Source organism: Mastomys coucha, unplaced genomic scaffold (assembly GCF_008632895.1).
Source record: "Mastomys coucha isolate ucsf_1 unplaced genomic scaffold, UCSF_Mcou_1 pScaffold6, whole genome shotgun sequence".
NCBI lineage: Eukaryota > Metazoa > Chordata > Mammalia > Rodentia > Muridae > Mastomys > Mastomys coucha.
The window spans coordinates 5,781,285-5,787,343 of record NW_022196912.1 but is presented as its reverse complement, the minus strand read 5'-3'; the positions used below and the strand labels follow the sequence as shown (position 1 = coordinate 5,787,343).

At 43.0% G+C, this 6,059-nt stretch overlaps 1 non-coding gene across 1 annotated transcript; it reads right to left on the bottom strand.

Annotated features, from left to right (window-relative positions):
• Positions 1-3,466: 3,466 nt before the first annotated feature.
• On the bottom strand, positions 3,467-3,600 carry LOC116081332. Its single transcript, XR_004114829.1, has one exon. It is a non-coding gene; the product is annotated as a small nucleolar RNA SNORA17 (small nucleolar RNA).
• Positions 3,601-6,059: the final 2,459 nt, after the last annotated feature.

The following is a 6,059-nucleotide window of genomic DNA, read 5'->3' as shown; positions in this document are numbered from 1 at the left end:
GACCAAACATGCTGAGTCCAAGAACACAGTTCCAGCACTCAGCGTGGGATACGGACCTTCTGGCTCCACCATAACATGGCAGAGGGCTTCACTAGGTGACACAGACCAAACATGCTGAGTCCAAGAACACAGTTCCAGCACTCAGCGTGGGATACGGACCTTCTGGCTCCATCATAACATGGCGGAGGGCTTCACTAGGTGACACAGACCAAACATGCTAGTTTGTTTGTATCTTCTTATACAGCCACTAAAGGCATCCTGATCCGATCTAATACTACTTCCTGAAGACCTGCCTCCAATTTCCAGTAACATGGATTTGGGGGTTAAATGTCCACATGTAAGTGTTTAGAGGGCACATCCAAATTATAGTACACAGGAATGTGGATAGTGGTGGGATGGGGAGAGGGGTGCTTTAGGCCCTGTGAGAAAGGACAAAGGAATGGGAGATGTGGTCATTACCTCGGCTAGCATCCATTATCTTCAGAGCGAATGTGTATCCCTGGAGAGTAGACTGAGGAAAGAGCCTACCATTTGGCCATTTGAGCAGGGAATTTTCCAACCCTGAGGAAATGGATAACCTTGAATGTGTGTATGCTGGGGTTTGATCTAGGTAGTAGACTGAAAGTTCCCCTGAGTACTGTGTGAGCAGGTATCTAGAGGAGAACCACAGTGGGCCTTCACAAGGTAGGTCCTATCTAGAGATCCTGAAAACACTGTGGTCCTGCTCCTGGGGGCCCTAAAACAACCATATCCCAAACCGAAGCCAAACCTTCCAGTCCAGCCAGTCTTTTCTAGTTTCCTTAAAAAGAGCCCCCACCCCTGTCACTCTCCTTTATGCATCCATGTGCTGAGACCTCTCTCATGTGCTTGTCTTTGCTGGTGTTGCTCCCTGTTTTCTTTCTACTGAATACTGGCTCACACCTGGACGAAGGCTTATACACATATCCCTACCCTACAACGTCTTCCTAATTCCACCAGTCCTGCCTTACCAGCTCAAAGAGAAATAATCATTTTCTTTTTTTTTTTATCATTTTCTTAAAATATCTTTTAAATGTAGATGAATGAGAGATGAAGAAGGGATTTTAAGAGGGTGGAGGGGGATGGGGACAGATGGAGGAAAAAATAGAAGGTAATGAAACTCATGTGGGAGTTACTGGGAAAAAGAACTGGGCCAGCAAGAGGGGAGGGGGCAGGAGAAATGGAAGGGGGCGGTGGAGGAAGATGACTAAGATAAGGTATAGTGTTGTGTATATGAAGATGCCAAAATGAAACCCATCACTTTGGGTAAGACCTTGATGCCTACCGATGACCCCAGTATTAGGAGGCAGAGACAAACAGACCCTGAGCATTCATTGGTCAACCAATCTAACTGAAACATGAGCTTCTGGTTCAAGGAGACACCCTGCTTCAAAGAAACTAGGCAGAGTAACAGGGCAAGACACCCTACATCCTCCTCTGGTTTCCAGAGTGACAGAGACACACAGATACACAGGCACACATACTCACACACAGAGAGGAATGCATGCACACACACAGAAAACACCACTTTGTATGCTAACCAACAAAGCAGTTTCAAACAAAACAAGTTTACTAGATACAGTTATGTACACTCCCCCCCCCCTTTTTTTTTCTTTTTGATAGGGTCTCACTTTGTAGCTCTGGCTCTCCTGGAACTTGCTACTTAAACCAGGCTGGCCTCAGACTCAAGGAGATCCACCTGCCTCAGAAGTGCTGGAAGTCCTGAAATCAAAGGCATGCACCATCGCACTCCGCCTTATGGTTTTTGTTGCTGTTTTGGTTTGCTTTGGGTTTTATCATTGTGGATATTATGCTATTTTTAAATTGGGATTTTAATTGTTTTTGTCTCTAGTCTTCCTTAGAGAATATATTAGCATCATGAAATTAAGAATTAAAGCATCTAACCACCAGATAATTAAGCTAAAAAAAAAACTGTGCTTTCATTCAGTGAATGATTGTATAGAAAAGGAGTGATTTTGTTATGTCATTGGCAGCAAATAAGACTGAATGGAGACATGCCTTTCTGCAAAAGTACCTCAGATTTTTGCCTCATTTTCTTTGTACTGGCTTGGGTTTGTTTCTTTGTATTTGGTTTGGTTTAGCTTTTCATTGGTTCTTTGTGAACCAATCATGATTTCACATCATGAACCCAAATCCAACTCTTCTCTCTCCCCTGTGTACTCCCACTCCACCCTTGCAACCTCCCTTAACAGAGAAAGGGAATCTCATTGTGGAAGCTGGAATCTCATTGTGGAAGCTGTAGTCTCATTGTGGAAGCTGTAGTCTCATTGTGGAAGCTGTAGTCTCATTGTGGAAGCTGTAGTCTCGTTGTGGAAGCTGGAATCTCATTGTGAAAGCTGGAATCTCATTGTGGAAGCTGGAATCTCATTGTGGGAGCTGGAATCTCACTGTGGAAGCTGTAGTGCTTGACAGTGTATCCCACAGAATACCCCTTTGTCCACATTTCTGTTTTGGTTTGGTTTTTTGTTTTTTTTGTTTGTTTGTTTGTTTGTTTTGTTTTGTTTTTGAGACAGGGTTTTTCTGTATAGCCCTGTCTGTCCTGGAACTCTGTAGCCCAGGCTGGCCTCGAACTCAGAAATCCACCTGCCTCTGCCTCCCATGTGCTGGGATTAAAGGTGTGTGCCACCACTGCTCGGCCCACATTTCTTTGTAGTGAGTCCTTGCACTGATTCGAAGCCTCTGGCTTCTGCTACTCTATCAACACTGGATCCTCATGGGGACTCCTCTTGGATATCCAGTTGTTGCCCTGTGTCGTGGAGATCCTGAAGCTTTAGATCTGTAGGACCGCCAACTAGTCCATGGGGTAGATGTTGGGGTAGCCCAATTGAAAGCCCTGGATCTGGACCCGAGAGCCATCTGAGCTGGTCAGGGCACCAGCTCTCTTGCTTTCATCCCCTCAGGGCCAGCTCACCAGCAAGCCCAACATCAGAGCCAACTCTACCCTGCTGTCCAGGTGAAGTGCAGGGTCTGCTCTATGGGGTGTTGTAGCCAGTGAGGGACATTGCCTGCTCTCATGACCCCAGGGCCAGCTCTCCTGCCCTGCCATAGATGATGAAAGAGGAGAGGAGGTTTTCTCTCTCTTTCATTCCCAGCACACTCGGGGCAAAACTGGCTCTTGGCTCTTACCCCCTCAGGGCCTGCTCATCTGCAACCCCCATCCAGGGACAGCTCTACTGCTGCCCAGATAAGGGGCAGACCATCTTAGGCCCCATGGCACCAGTCTGGTGGTTGTCTAGGACTCCCTCCTTTCCCCACTCATTGACTGGCCTAAGAGGGTTGTCTGTCTTGGGCTCACTCCTGCCTAGGACCAGCAATGGCAGGCAGGATTCTTCTAGTCTCTGGCTTGCTCCCTGTCCTGGGACTGTATCTGGGCCTGTATGGGGCTGCTCTGGTGGCTGTCTCAGGCTTTTTTTTTTTTTTTTCAGGGAATGTTAGCCTACTAATCATTCAAATGTTCATAAGTCAGAACACTGGGTGTAGACACAGCCTCTCTCCTCTCTGCCACCTACTGATACATACATGTGCCACAGCAGCCATACACGCAACACCTCTATGGGCAGGTTAGCTTGGTGCTTTTGATGCTTTTAGACTGGTGGGTACATCTTGGGATGTCTGTCCTCAAGACATGAAGGTTGACATTTAGAGACGGCTCTCCTCTTTCTTCCTCTCATTGATTGTCCAGTCAGAGTTTCTAGGCTCCCCTCGTGGGACTAGAGGGAATCACTGTCTGCTTTGAGAAGCTTTTAAACATTCTAACTGGATGGAGGAAACATTAGTTTTGACTGCAGGTTTTCTTCCACGCTCACTTGACTGCACCGCTTTTGGAATTGTGGTGAGGCACTATGTCATGACCCCTAAAGCTCACGACAAAGTACATCTATGTTCACGTCATGCTGACACAAACGAGAAGAGGGGTCTGGGTCACAAAGTCCCCTCTCTGAATTGTTCCTGAAAGTGTTTTTATAGTTTCTATTTTTTTCCCTAAGGATTCAACAAAGGTTTTATTTTACAACAGTGTGTCTCTTTAGACCATTTGGTTTTTTTCTTATTTGTTTGTTTGTTCGTTTCAGACAAGGTCTCACTATATAGCCTTAGCTAGCCTGGAACTCACTGTAGAATAAGCTGGTCTCAAATTCATAGAAAGTCACCTACTTCTGCCTCTTGAATGCTGGGACTAAATATTTGCCCTTTTTATTTTAATTCTCTTAATTAGGTCAATGTATTATTTAGGGTTCTCTAGAGTCACAGAACTTATGGAGTGTCTTGGTATATTAAGGGAAATGATTAGAATGGCTCACAGTCTGCAGTCCAACTAACCCAACAATGGGCAGCTGTGAATGGAAAGTCCAAGAGTGTAATAATTGCTCAGACCCACAAGGTTAGTTGTTTCAGCTGGTCTTCTGTAGAAGCTGGAATCCCGAGGAAGTAGGTTCCAACAGATGTGCTGGCAAGTAAGTACAAGCAGGTGAAGAAGAGTGAGTCTTCCTTCTTCCAGTGTCCTTATGCAGGCCTCCAGCAAAAAATAAGGCCCAGATTAAAAGTATGGACCCCATTCCTGGACTTGGAACTTGCTCTGTCCCAGGCTGGCCTTGAACTCAGAGATCTGCCTGCCTCTCCCTCCTGGGATTAAAGGCATGTACTACCATGCCTGGGCCTAAGCTTTTCATGGCCACTATGCCTCAAGATCCAGATCAAAAGCCTGTGTCTTACAGCCTCACTATCTGAATCACAGGCGTGCCCTCCGCTTCTGGATTGTAGTTCATTCCAGATGTCATCAAGCTGACAACCAGAAATAATAGCCACTACACTTAATGTTCTCACAGTTTTTGTGTTTTCTTTGTGTGTGCGCGTGTGTGAATAACCATTTTTGTTTTTTTTTTTAACTTTTATTGCATTATCAGAAAAGTTACATGATTTCAATTTATCTGAATTTGTTAACATTTAAAAACATATTTTAATTAAATAGAATTGAATCACATTCTTGTTCCCCTTTTGTACCACCACTCCTCCCATAGACCCCCCTTCAATACCTATAATATATTTTTGTCATATTCCTTAAAATTTATAAAATATTATAAAAATAAAATAAGTATTATAAAAGTTGTTTGATATAAAACAACAATAGATTTAACAGTCTTATGTAGATGCTCATCTAGAGCAATAGTGAAAATACATTTTTCTCAATATAAATTTTAAATAACTCCAAACATATTAGCTGTATACTTAAAAATAATACATCACTACTAGTATTTTCTTAAATGAACATGAGTATATAAAGTCTTTTTGTTTGTTTTGTATTTAGTAGAGTTTAAAATCTTGGCTCTTACTGTGGTACAAGCCCAAAATAAGAACAATTTTTAGACATTGGGTTTCATTGTAATAAGGCTGTATTTCAATGACCCTCACATCACCAAAGGATTTTACCTCCATTGTAGCTAAGCTGAGAGTTGATAGTTCTGCTGCACCAATTGTAGGCTCCATTTTTGGATACAGACTTTCTGCTATGGTCAAAGCTATTTGACTTGAGTGAGTGACTTCATTCTTAGCCCACAGAGAACAGGTTACATTCATTTAAGAAATGGTGTAGGTATTAAGATGGTCTATCCATAAGGTCATTCACCAACTGTCTCAATGAACAATGGTTCTGCTTGGAGGGTGGTACAGACTTTAAGTGAGGATAAGAATTTGGTTCATTAGCTGTGATAATATGGAAAAGCATTCATCTCAGAGAAAGAATAACTTATAAAGTCCTCTTCTTCAAACTTGATAAGAGTTACAAATGTCAAGCAAAGCATTCAGTCTCACTTTGTTGTTCTCTTACAAGCCACCTCCCTAGTTAATCATCTATGTTTCTTTTGGTTATATAAATACTTTTGAAATATATAAGCTGTTCTGAAAACCATAGCATAGTGTAAAAACATGAAATAAACAATACTACTAATAGAAGAGGCTGAGAAGCAAGATTTCAAGACCCTTATGTTGTACACAGCCAGAAACTGTCACAAACAAGCTGAAAGTAT